We start from the raw sequence: 13811 nt of genomic DNA, 5'->3' as shown, positions 1-13811 counted from the left end.
CTGAGACTGGCAGTAGCTCAATACATGAGGAGGGGGACTTTCTAGGAGCTTGCTCCCACCCCTCTCTTTCACGTCTAAGAGGTATAGGATGGACAAACAGATGGTCAAAGAGGCAGAACACCACTTCCTGCTGTGGCACTTACCTGTATGCAAGAGGGCATCCCACGTACACCTAAAGGGCTCCAGAAGGCTGACATTAATGCCTTTCAGGGTCTTGTAGAACCTTTCAACAAGCCAATTTGTCTGGGCATGATATGGTGTGGAGAACGTGAAGGTTTACCCCACTCATCCTACATTGACTTCATGTATGCAGACATGAAGTCAGTTGGTGCCTCTGTCAGACAAAACCTCCTTTGGGAAACCCACAGGGCCCTGGCCACCACAGATGCAGTAACTGCTCAAAGGTGAAGAGCCTCAGGGTATCAGGTGTCATGGTCCACCAAACCCAGGATAAACCTGTTGTATAAGGCAATCACAGAGTCCAGAGACCCAACATTATCAATGGCCACCCTTTCAAAGGGTGTTCCCACTGCAAGAAAGGGAAGCAAGGGGCAGTCTTCTTTACCCTGGCATTCCCACTGGTCTAACAGGTTTTGCAGGATCTTCAAAATGCATTCAGGGCCAATAAAAGTGGGTGACCAGTCGATGAAAGGTTTTGGCCATCTTCAGGGAGATGTCATGATCCAACTGCAGCAGGAATGCCCAATAACACTGGGTGAACAGCAACACACAAGTTAACCCAACCCATGAACCTTAGGCCTACTATAAGAGGAACTATTCTCCCAATAAATAAGGTGATTACTGGAGGTGTCACCATTTTCCTGGACCTTGGCCTGGTGCCATACACCTCAGGAGTAGGTCAATCTCTCTGCATCTTGCTGGAATCTGCCTTTAATGTCCACATTTACTTTGTCACTCGGCTATTTCAGGGTGGTCTCCCATGGAAATAACTTCCCCTGTCAGTTTATGGGCATCACCTATGGGGACATCCTACTCCTACCTGTGGGAATTTCTGCAGCAGGTTTCCCATGCCCCTTGCCCTTCCTATTTGGCACAGGCACCTGGGCCACTTTTTCATGCTCTAGATCCTTCTGACTCCCTTGCCAGGCTGCCATGGACTGTGTGGTTAAGCACATCCTCTCAGGCAATCCCAATATCTGCAAGTGGGAACTGAGCTCGCCTCTTTCCAGATGGTGTGCTCTAGGCCATTGCCTAACAGAGTCAACAGGCATGGCTGGACTCACAGCTACCTTTAAGGAACCATTCAAAAAGAACTGGAGCATCTGGGCAGTGGCTACTCAGCTTGTCTGCAGTCACAACTTGATGGACTACATCACGGACTACCTGCTCTGAGGACACCAGATGACATCTAACAGTAATCATACTAATGCCTGTGCCTCAATCAATCATTCAGGGAATTGTAAGCACGCTGCTCACCCGTGAGAGTCTCAAGGCACTGTTTAGCCAAAGAGCCAGGTCTTGAGGGTCTTCCTGAAGGTCTGATGTCTGACTGTAGCTCGTTCCAGGTCTTGGCTGCAATGTGAGAGAAGGATCTTCCGCCTTCTCTGGCTCTGTGGATGCGCTGGGTTTTGACCTGTGCAAGGTTGAAAGATTGGATGTATCATTTGGGTATGTGGAAGTTGATTCTGTCGTTGAGGTATTTAGGTCCGATGTTGTGTAGGCAAGTGTAGGCGTTAGTGAGGATTTTGAAAGTGACTCTTTTCTCCACAGGGAGCCAGTGGAGACTTCGTAGATGTTGGCTGATGTGTCCGTGTAAGGGGATGCCGAGGATGAGTCTGGTGGCGGTGTTCTGTATTGTCTGGAATTTCCGGGAGTAGGGACTTGTTGATGCCGGTGTAGAGTGTGTTTCCATAGTTCAGTCTGCTGGTGATGGGTACGTGGGTGCGTGTCTTCCTTGACTCAGGTGGGATCCACTTGAAGATCTTGTGGAAGATGCGGAGGGCGTTGAAGCAGCTGGAGGCGACGGTGTTTACCTGTCAGTTCATGGTGAGTGATGAGTGGAGTACAATGCCGAAGTTCTTTACCAGGTCTGAGGGGATAGGTGGGCTTCCGAGGGTGGTCGGCCACCAGGTGCTGTCACATGCATAAGGGGTGGTACCGAGGATGAGGACTTCTGTCTTCTCAGCATTGAGCTTCAGGCAGCTGTTGCCAACCAGACTGCAACGTCTTGCATTCCTTTCTGGAAGTTGAATTTAGCAGTGGTGGGGTCTTTGGTGAGGGAGAGGATGAGCTGGGAGTCGTCGGCATAAGATACGATGTTGAGGCCATGTTGTCGGACGATGGCTGCGGGGGCCATTTAGATGTTTAAGAGGGTGGGGCTCAGTGATGAACCCTGTGGGACTCTGCAGGTGTTTTTGTGGGGTCGGAGAGGAAGGGTGGGAGTCTGATCCTTTGGCTTCTTCCAGTGAGGAATGATCAAATCCAGTACAGGACTGTTCCTTGTATGCCTGCGTCGTGTAGTCTGGTGACTAGTGGGCATTTGGAGACGGTGTCGAAGGCTGCTGATATGTCGAGTGGGATGAGGGCTGTGGAGTGTCCTTGGTCCAGGAGGGTCCGGATGTCATCTGTGGTGGTGAGTAGGGCAGTCTCTGTGCTGTGGTTGCCTTGGAATCCGGATTGGGACGGGTCAAGGACGGAGTTCTCTTCATTGAATCATGTCAGTTTCCTGTTGACTATTTTCTCTGCAACTTTGGCTGCGAAGGGGAGGAGCGAGATGGGCTGATAGTTCTTGAGGTCGGTGGGGTCAGCTGTGGGCTTCTTGAGCAGTGGTCTGACTTCTGCACACTTTCAGTCATCTGAGGAGGTGCCTGTTTTGAAGGTGGTGTTGATGGTGCATTGTAGTTCAGGTGCGATGGTGGCTGTGGCTCTGTGGTAGATGCGAGGGGGCAGGGGTCGGTGGGGACCCCGAGTGGATGCTTTTCATGGTTGAGGTGGTGTCTTCGGTGGTGATTGGTGTCCAGTTGGAGATGGTGGGCTAGCTGTTTTTTTCTGGGGGCGGGGGCCATCTGTGGCACCTGGTGAATGGTCGATGAACTTGTCGTAGAGGTTTTTAATCTTGAGGCGGAAATAGGTTCCAAGCTTGTGCAGAAGACTTGGGATGGGGTGATGTCTGTGGCTTCACTGCATGGGTTGGTGAATTCTTGAATGACACTGAAAAGTTCCTTGGAGTTGGTGAAGTTGGCCAGGATTCTGTTGTGGATGAAGTTCCTCTTGGTGGCTCTGATCTGGATGTGGTAGTCCATCATGGAGTCCTTGTGGGTGGTGTGGTTTTCGGTTGTTTTGGTGTTTCTCCAGGTCTTCTCCAGGCCTCTGCAGGTGCGTCTGTCTTCTTGGAGTGCAGTGGTGAACCAGGCAGCTTTCCTGGGGCGGTGTCTGTCGGGGTTGTGTAGCGGGCGAGCTCGTCTGCACAATTGGAGATCCAGGTGTGGAGTTCCTGGCTGCATCATTTGCATCATGTGCTCAGGTGTGTCTTGCAGAGCCATCACCCTCTGTCCATTGATGGTGAGCCACCTCCTATAGTTTTTATTTTTTTCAGGTACATGGGCTTTAGGAACATTCTCCCAGCTACACTACGGTAATCTCTGACCTCTCCCCCAGACTAGCTGGGGTAGCCTCCTCTGCCAGCACTACACTGGTCATTCCTGATGTAAGTCCCCTATTGGGGGCTGCTTCCTACGGGGGCAGGTGGCATTCCCCATCCTGTGTCCACAATGGTAACATGCATGGCATTTGGACCAGAAGTATCCATAAACTTCTTCCAATTAGAAATTCATTTCTTCTGCTCATGTTTGGACTGAGAGTCTTTCCCCTGAAAACACATTTGTTTTTTTGAAGAACTCTTATTGGTCTCCCTTGATTTCTCCTTGTTCTGCTGCCGGGGACCCTATCCATCATGCCTCCTCCTCCCCCATGTATGTACCTTCTTGGACACTGTGGTACTAACCTAGACGCCAGCCTCCTTTGCATGCTTCCTGAGTACATAGGTCCTGAAATCAGTAAGGTGTTGTTGAAGCTCTGCAATTAATTACTGAACACATGCTCGCTCATGAATAGACTGTACATCCCATCATGGTCATTCACTTTTCTGCCCTTCTCCCAACCATCTTGTGCCTTACTAGAGTAATCTATGAAACCCATTCAAGACTTGTTGGGCAGTTTCTGGCTGTCGCTAAACTTTGAGCAGTATCTTTCTAGTGTAGGCCCAAACCTGGCAAGAGGGGCTTCTTCCAATGGGGCATACCACTTCCTGTGCTCTTCATCCAGGGGCAAAAGCTTTCCCCTAATGGAAACTGGCAAATGCTTCAAGTAACCGCCCCCCGCCCCCAAATCCTTCTCTGGTACCTTGTGCATTCACAAGGCCACTAATAGCCCTCAAACCACTTGTCAATGCCATACACCACCACAAAGCTGCACAACATATATTTGGGGATGTTGTCCCTTTTACCTCTACTAGGCACCTCAGCGTTGCTGCCACCATCTTCACTGGACTCTGTGACCCTTTTAGCTTTCACGCCCAGATTCTTCTGACTCACTTTGTGAGTGTACAACATTTTCTTCTACTCCGAAACCAACTTTTCTCTCCTTGGGCATTTACTGCAGCTGTCTCAGCTTTCCTCTCTTCCATGGTCAGTGTGGCCAGATGCAGTTTCAGCTATCTCTCAGCTTGCATGCAGTGGCTAGTCTATGGGAGGACACACAGTTCTTGCCCTTGGATAAAGCAGATAACTTGATTCCTGTGGGGCCTTCCTCTCTTCTTGACTCTGGAGCCATTACCAGGTCATGTTCTTCCTCCTCCTCTATCTCCTCCTCATCTGCAGCTCCATCATTTTCTTGCCCATGTGATGCGGATTGTTACATGCATACCTATTCCCAAGATCGGAGGACTATCTGGTACTCCAGTGTTTTAGAGCCGTTTTTTAGCATCAGCCCCCTCACCATATATAACTTCTTCAGCTTAATAATGGTGAAGCTTTCAATGTTGCTTACATCACCTTCCGTTCTTGCAAAAATCACAAGTGCAGAATATGAGGATATGAGTGAAATTTAGGAAATATGAAATATGCATAAAATCCCAACTACAAATAAAAGAGAATATAATAAACAAGAATTGCGATTCTTCTATTAACATGACCAGAGAATCTAGATTTCATTAAAGACACGGAGGCTCACATTATGCAATGACTTTTAATTGCAGATCCAAGCCAGTCGCATCACAATATAAAGTTTCCAAAAAGAACACTGAGATACAGTAAAGCATTACACATAGCAACCATCAGCCTCTTTTAAATCTGGCGAAAAGTAGATCCAGTAGATTCCAGAAGATTCCAGGCAATCAGAAGCAAAATTGAAGGAGAAGAAGACAAATGAACGACCTCCTGATGATGAAACGTCAAAAGTAGATTAAGTTGAAGGATTATCTGAAAGAAAGAGGACAATGAAAATTGTATCCTAAAAAACAATGTAAGCAGTTTCACCAGATGAACAATTGAACAATAAATTACAAATAACTCAAAAAACATAACATAAAGATTATGAATAACATAAAGTTAAATTAAACCCAACAACAAACAGGGATGGGTTGGGAGGGATAATGTGAGCCTCCGTGTCTTTAATGAAATCTAGATTCTCTGGTCATGTTAATAGGAGAATCGCAATTTCATTACAAGAACGGAGACTACATTAACCATGTTGGTACCCTGTAAAACTACATTAGACATGTGTTCAATTGGTTTAAAATAATGTCTTGCGAAGGTACTTGCATTAGACCAGTCTGCAGCTTTAAGGATATCATCCAACTTACCTCCGGACCAAAGAGATTTACTTGCCATGGCACCTCTAAGAGAATGAGCTTGAAATTTGGAAATATCAATACCAGCTAGAGACATAGCAGTCTTAACCCATCTGGCAATGGAAGTGGAGGAAATAGCCTTGTGAGGCTTAACAAAGGAAATGAGGAGTTGGTTCTCATTGAGCGGTCGAAGATTAGACATTGTCATATCATACGCTTTCATACAATCACCCACACAAAGTTTCGGGGAAGGATCGAAATGAGGATAGAAGATTGAATCAGACATGGTCTTGGTTCTTCTATAGACTTTGAATTTAACTCCAAATAAATTATATGATCTATTAGAAATCTCCAGAGCTTTAACATCAGAAACTCTACGACAGGAGATAAGGCAAAGAAGAGTTGCGAGTTTAAAAGAAAGAAACTTTCTGCTCAAAAATGAATTATCTGGCCAGGAAGTGAAGAGATCTAGAATCAAATTCACATCCCAGAGAGTATTATATTTTGGCCTTGGGGGCCTCTTTAAACGGATGCTCTTCATTACCCGACAAACAATCACATTCTTACCGATTGACTTGCCGTTAAAGAGGGCATGACCTGCAGAGATCGCTGATCTATAACAGTTGATTGATCTATAACTCAATCCCTTGTCGAAGAGTTCAGCGAGGAAATTCACTATATCAACGATAGGTGCTTGAGTGGGATCCAAATCCCTCTCCATGCACCAACGAAGCCAGCATTTCCAGATATTATTGTATCTGTAGTGAGTTCCCGGTGCCCATGACTCTCTGAGGAGAGTAGAAGCTGATGACGAAAGTCCTGAGACTTCGTTAGATCGCCTGACACTCTCCAGGCAAGAAGGTTCAAACTCCCTGATAGGGTCATTAGGTGAGGATCTCCGTTTACGTCTGTAAGTAGATCTTTCAGGGAAGGTATCAGAAATGGAATTTCGAAGGTCAGTTCCAGAACAGTGGGGAACCACGCTTGTGATGGCCAGAAGGGAGTTATTAAGACTAGAGCATTGATCCCTGACCAGGATTGGAGAAATGCGTTCACTTCCTGTGCGCCGGGGACTGGCATCCAGCTGAAGTAACGCTCTAGTTGAAAGGTGAGACGGCTCGCAAATAGGTCTATCTCTAATGGACCCCAATAAGAATTTAGTGAGTCGAAGACAGCGACGTTCAGTTTCCAATCGCTGTAGTCCGAAAGGAATCTGGAATTCCAATCGGCAGAAACGTTCGACTTCCCAGGGTAGTACTCCGCTCTGAGGGCAATTTTGTGTTCTAAACAGAACATCCAGAGTTTCCTTGCCAGGTTCGAAAGGTCGGCAGACTTTGTACCTCCCAAACGATTGATGTAGGCCACTGCCGAAACATTGTCCATTTTCAGAACGACCGATCTCCCTTGAATTGAGTGCTTGAAACTCATAAGGGCGTATAGGCCAGCCGTAAGTTCTAGGAAATTGATGTGGTGAGATGACTCCTCCTAGACCAGAATACGGGTGGTATCTGGTCTCAGGAGAATTGATTTTGATGTCTGATTATACAAGGAATTTTTGATTTTACACATTTTACTGATTGGCACTGAAAAAAACAAGTACTGAAACCCACCACTGTTATTTATGTGAGAAATTATTGTTTTATTTGAGTGGGAGAAAGCCCACCCTAAGTAATATTCACAATATTTGTCAGGGTGAATCACTAGAGTAACTAAATAAACCTGTGCTTAACTCCCTTGTGGCTTGGCACAAAGCAGTCAGGCTTAACTTAGAGGCAATGTGTAAAGTATTTACAAACTAATCGAACAGTAATAAAGTGACAACAAAACACAGGAAAACCCCCAACCAAATAAGAAAAATTGAGGAAATCATAATAATTAAAATAACACCAAAACAGCACAAATCCTATCAGCGGAACTAGAAATACGATTTTTAAAGTTTGAATTAAAAATAGCACCAAAAAGCACAAAGCTCCAATCACGGTCTTCTGGTCATGCTAGACCAGTTCAAAGTCAAAATTTACGGGAGATCTCGACTGAGCAGTGGTGGGATACAGAGACCAGGTTTGTCCCAGTAAAAAGTTAACCTTCAGAATTAGATTTTAAAAAAAGCAAAATTGGTCTTTAATGAGGCAAACTGCAAGCGGGATCCAAAGCGTTACTCGACAAATGTTAGCGGATGATGAACGGGGTCTCAAAGTGGTTATTGACAAAAGTGGGAAAGCTCCTAGTGGGTGAAGTCTGAAATCTGTGTCCAAGAAGGCCTCAACATCAATTGGATGCTGCTTGGTGTCAGTCTGGTTGACGCACACTACGTTCAGACTTATAAACTTGTCTGGAAGTCAGATTTCCTTCTGTCAGTCAAGCCAACAAGCTGAGCCCAACTTGTGATTCAACAGTGAGATCTGCAGCTTTGACTGAGATCCTGGGCTCCATCGGTTCTTCGGGAACTCTACAGTTTGGTTACAGGAGGTGTTGGAAAACGAAGCAGTATCTGTGAGGCCTGCACAAATAACATGACTATATTTGTCCTTCACTGGGAACCAAACACCCAATTGTAGCGCCTGACTCTCCGAGGGTAGCGTTGCAGAGTAGTCTGAGGCTTACTCAAGGGAGTTGGTGTGAGCTAGTAATAGCGATTTGCAGTTACGCAGAAATAACACTCATTAATTGATTGTACAGTATGTACTTTGCTTTATAAAAGTAAGAGTACATTTATTAAACACACACACTACTCAATACTATGCACCAATTTACAAATATATATACTGTTGGAATTACTTTGTGACATTGCATAACAGCTTCACCCCTCCCAGAGGGGCGTGGGGTCTAGTACCACCACTCTCAGGTATGCACATCATCTTGCCCCTAAAGCAGTTAGTTGAACATAACCTGGAGCGAAGGCCCTGCGCACTGGCACCATTCCAGTGGCGACCCGTCCCACTATCTCAACAAGCATTTAAAATAGGTAACCCTGCCTTAGTGACACACAACCCTGACTGAGAATTTCCTACTGACCATGAAGTGTACACCTCTACATCGTAAGGGCTAGCAGTCTGGGTTCTTGACCTAAGCGCAGCAACAAGAATAAATGTTTAAGCATCACTTTAGAATGACAGTACTCATCAAATTTGTGGATCATTAGAATGAATTGCAAGTACAGCAACTAAAGGCATCACAGATAAAATAACAGGATTATGCATATACAGCCAGACACCCAAGCAGGAATGTCTGGCAACATAACACCACTTTGCTTATGACAGCACCTTACACAGGTACTTCATATTACACATGTGACCTTAAGTCCCCCTAGAAGAAATACCATTAGTAAATGCACTACAGGTGCAATTACACCTCTTCATCTCCAAGCGATGCTCTTCTCCAGGGTCCGGGGATAGGATGATGGGGTCCCATGGCACGATGGAGGCACCGGGAAGGGGATCTCATGCAAGCCCTCGCCACAGCGAAGAAAGCAGAAGCATCTGTCTAGCACCGTCCCCCAGGCCCTGGTCCACCCCAGCGGAATCCGATCAAATGGCAGCACAGTTCCACACTTGTCAATCAAGGAAAGGTCAAGGTCACCAAACTTTAAAAGGGCATAACTCAGGCCCAGTTTGTATGATCTTAGGCATGTTTTACTCCAGGTGACCAGCTCTATCCATAAGGCAGCAACCCTCCTCATCTCGAAAGTGATGCAGTCCTCCAAAAGATGGTCCTCTTGGCTCCCTGTGCCAGTTCTCCTTTGTGATTTTGTTGATGGGCACAGAAAAGTCCAGGGCTTCCCCCAGCTGTTCCTCTGGGGAGTAAGGGGTCAAGTCTCACTGGCCCTTGGGGAGACCCACTGGTCCTAGGGTCAACAGGGCAGAGTTCTGGGTCCTGAATATTGAGTCAGAGGGTTCCTCATTCCATTTCTGCTAGGGAAAATTTGAAGGCAAGAGTAAGGTGTTCCCCTTGTAAAAGAATTTGTAAAGGGAAGAGGAAGATTCCAGAAGACAGGCATCCCTAACCAATCCTTTGTGCCGCATTACCTTTCTACTCCTATCCCAGCCCTCCTGCACAGTATGCTGGGACAATTCAAAATGGCACCATCAAGGGACCACTGGGCATATCAGCTCATGGAGTCTCAGCTCCACCCCTTACTGACATCACTGCCAGGGACTTGCACTCTAAAATTTCTAAGGTGCCCCCGTGGCTTGGCTCCACTTGTCTGGGCACACTCCTTTGTTCAGTAGGCTTGGGCATGCCCTTCCCTGTTGCAGTGTGACGGCTAAGTGATTGATGCAGATGATTGCATCCCATACTTTTCCTTCTCAAGAGCCGGGAGAAGTAAAGCTAATTGATCTTTTTGTGTGTGAGCAGCCTTGGTTCCTGCTGCTGGAGAAAATGCAATTACTGGATGCAACCGGGTTACACAAGGCCTGGGCTCTGATCCTGAGCTGAGCCAGAAAAGTAGGGAAACTCTGAATGATCCACAAGATGTACAGTTCTCATTTTGGTAGTTACAAGTTTGTTTTTCCTGCACAGTTTACAATCTAATTCAAGACATCAATGGTCTCTGTAGGCTTAGAGAAAGTGGAAATACATTCTAAGGCAGTTCTCTCCCTGTGTGTGTATAGTGGAGTGTCACTATAGTTGAACAGTATAGCACCCTTACTTTTCATATTAGTGAACACTACCCACATGAGACCTATCCCAGGTGGATGTCTACCCCTGCAGAGTCCTCATTGCTCCAGACTACCTGTGTGTTGTTGGTGGGTTCCAGATACAAGGTCCAAAGCTCATCACCAGGCAGTCAATGCCCTTTTTGTTTGTGGGAGGAAAGTTACTCCAGGTTAGGACTTTCTATACCTCTTTTTTGTAGGATTTTGAATGGAAATGAGTACTTTCTCCTTTGAAATTTGTGACTTTCTTTGATCTCTTATTCTATTATTTCTTCAAGAAAGATTTTGAGTCATGATTTGCAGATGTGACTTTCTTTTTATTTGTATGTTTTTTTTATTTTTCACCACCTGAAAGTATTCTTCATATTCAACATGTACATCATGTATACTGGAGTAACAGGTTCTGAAGCAGCTGATACGTGTTTCGCCCCCTTAGTTGGCCAGTTAGCCCAGGGCTTTCTCAAAACAATGTGCTGTTCATGTCTCGTCAGGTCCTGGGAATAATTGCTGATTTCAGCGTTGATACCAGGATATTCGCGACAGTAATCTCACATGTGCAACCCTCCATGGCTGCACACTCATATACACATATGTTCATGTGCAACCAACCTAGTGTGTCTTACCCCTGCTGCACTGCAGTGACCTTAACTTAAAAGGTAGGCACTGGTGGGAAATATGCAGTCTGTTTACCATGTTTTTACCGTGGGTGAGACACTGGTAGTGAGGCTCACCCACAACAAAAAGTCCAAAAACTGGGTGATCAGAAAAGCACAAAATCTGGGCAGTACCCACTGCAATAAATCCCAAACCATTTTAGAGAATAGAGTACCTTTTTAATGCCCCAGGATGGGAGCAGGAGGTCTGAGAGGGGTTCAATCCCTTCCTTACCACCATCTGTCACCTCTCAAAGTGGGGCTTGAGGCAGTTCACCTGTAGGGCCCTTAAGGGGCTCCTAGGGTCTTTACATCCGCAAAGTAGGTAACCTCCACTTTACACTCCTTTACCTCATAGGGCCTGCTCCACCAGTCCTTAAAAGGCCCAGGTCTCTACCAGTTCTATCAAACAACCCCACCTTTTGGCCAGGCTGAAACTCCATCAATGTGGCCTTTGAGCCATACCAGTGCTTCATGGCTCTCTTGCTCACCTCCAGGTGCTCAGTGGCCTCTTTCAAGAAATGCTTCTTCTGAGACTGGCAGTAGCTCAATACATGAGGAGGGGGACTTTCTAGGAGCTTGCTCCCACCCCTCTCTTTCACGTCTAAGAGGTATAGGATGGACAAACAGATGGTCAAAGAGGCAGAACACCACTTCCTGCTGTGGCACTTACCTGTATGCAAGAGGGCATCCCACGTACACCTAAAGGGCTCCAGAAGGCTGACATTAATGCCTTTCAGGGTCTTGTAGAACCTTTCAACAAGCCAATTTGTCTGGGCATGATATGGTGTGGAGAACGTGAAGGTTTACTCCACTCATCCTACATTGACTTCATGTATGCAGACATGAAGTCAGTTGGTGCCTCTGTCAGACAAAACCTCCTTTGGGAAACCCACAGGGCCCTGGCCACCACAGATGCAGTAACTGCTCAAAGGTGAAGAGCCTCAGGGTATCAGGTGTCATGGTCCACCAAACCCAGGATAAACCTGTTGTATAAGGCAATCACAGAGTCCAGAGACCCAACATTATCAATGCCCACCCTTTCAAAGGGTGTTCCCACTGCAAGAAAGGGAAGCAAGGGGCAGTCTTCTTTACCCTGGCATTCCCACTGGTCTAACAGGTTTTGCAGGATCTTCAAAATGCATTCAGGGCCAATAAAAGTGGGTGACCAGTCGATGAAAGGTTTTGGCCATCTTCAGGGAGATGTCATGATCCAACTGCAGCAGGAATGCCCAATAACACTGGGTGAACAGCAACACACAAGTTAACCCAACCCATGAACCTTAGGCCTACTATAAGAGGAACTATTCTCCCAATAAATAAGGTGATTACTGGAGGTGTCACCATTTTCCTGGACCTTGGCCTGGTGCCATACACCTCAGGAGTAGGTCAATCTCTCTGCATCTTGCTGGAATCTGCCTTTAATGTCCACATTTACTTTGTCACTCGGCTATTTCAGGGTGGTCTCCCATGGAAATAACTTCCCCTGTCAGTTTATGGGCATCACCTATGGGGACATCCTACTCCTACCTGTGGGAATTTCTGCAGCAGGTTTCCCATGCCCCTTGCCCTTCCTATTTGGCACAGGCACCTGGGCCACTTTTTCATGCTCTAGATCCTTCTGACTCCCTTGCCAGGCTGCCATGGACTGTGTGGTTAAGCACATCCTCTCAGGCAATCCCAATATCTGCAAGTGGGAACTGAGCTCGCCTCTTTCCAGATGGTGTGCTCTAGGCCATTGCCTAACAGAGTCAACAGGCATGGCTGGACTCACAGCTACCTTTAAGGAACCATTCAAAAAGAACTGGAGCATCTGGGCAGTGGCTACTCAGCTTGTCTGCAGTCACAACTTGATGGACTACATCACGGACTACCTGCTCTGAGGACACCAGATGACATCTAACAGTAATCATACTAATGCCTGTGCCTCAATCAATCATTCAGGGAATTGTAAGCATGCTGCTCACCCGTGAGAGTCTCAAGGCACTGTTTAGCCAAAGAGCCAGGTCTTGAGGGTCTTCCTGAAGGTCTGATGTCTGACTGTAGCTCGTTCCAGGTCTTGGCTGCAATGTGAGAGAAGGATCTTCCACCTTCTCTGGCTCTGTGGATGCGCTGGGTTTTGACCTGTGCAAGGTTGAAAGATTGGATGTATCATTTGGGTATGTGGAAGTTGATTCTGTGGTTGAGGTATTTAGGTCCGATGTTGTGTAGGCAAGTGTAGGCGTTAGTGAGGATTTTGAAAGTGACTCTTTTCTCCACAGGGAGCCAGTGGAGACTTCGTAGATGTTGGCTGATGTGTCCGTGTAAGGGGATGCCGAGGATGAGTCTGGTGGCGGTGTTCTGTATTGTCTGGAATTTCCGGGAGTAGGGACTTGTTGATGCCGGTGTAGAGTGTGTTTCCATAGTTCAGTCTGCTGGTGATGGGTACGTGGGTGCGTGTCTTCCTTGACTCAGGTGGGATCCACTTGAAGATCTTGTGGAAGATGCGGAGGGCGTTGAAGCAGCTGGAGGAAACGGTGTTTACCTGTCAGTTCATGGTGAGTGATGAGTGGAGTACGATGCCGAAGTTCTTTACCAGGTCTGAGGGGATAGGTGGGCTTCCGAGGGTGGTCGGCCACCAGGTGCTGTCCCATGCATAAGGGGTGGTAGCGAGGATGAGGACTTCTGTCTTCTCAGCATTGAGCTTCAGGC

Source organism: Lissotriton helveticus, chromosome 1_1, assembly GCF_964261635.1.
Source record: "Lissotriton helveticus chromosome 1_1, aLisHel1.1, whole genome shotgun sequence".
NCBI lineage: Eukaryota > Metazoa > Chordata > Amphibia > Caudata > Salamandridae > Lissotriton > Lissotriton helveticus.
This window is presented reverse-complemented; position numbering follows the sequence as displayed.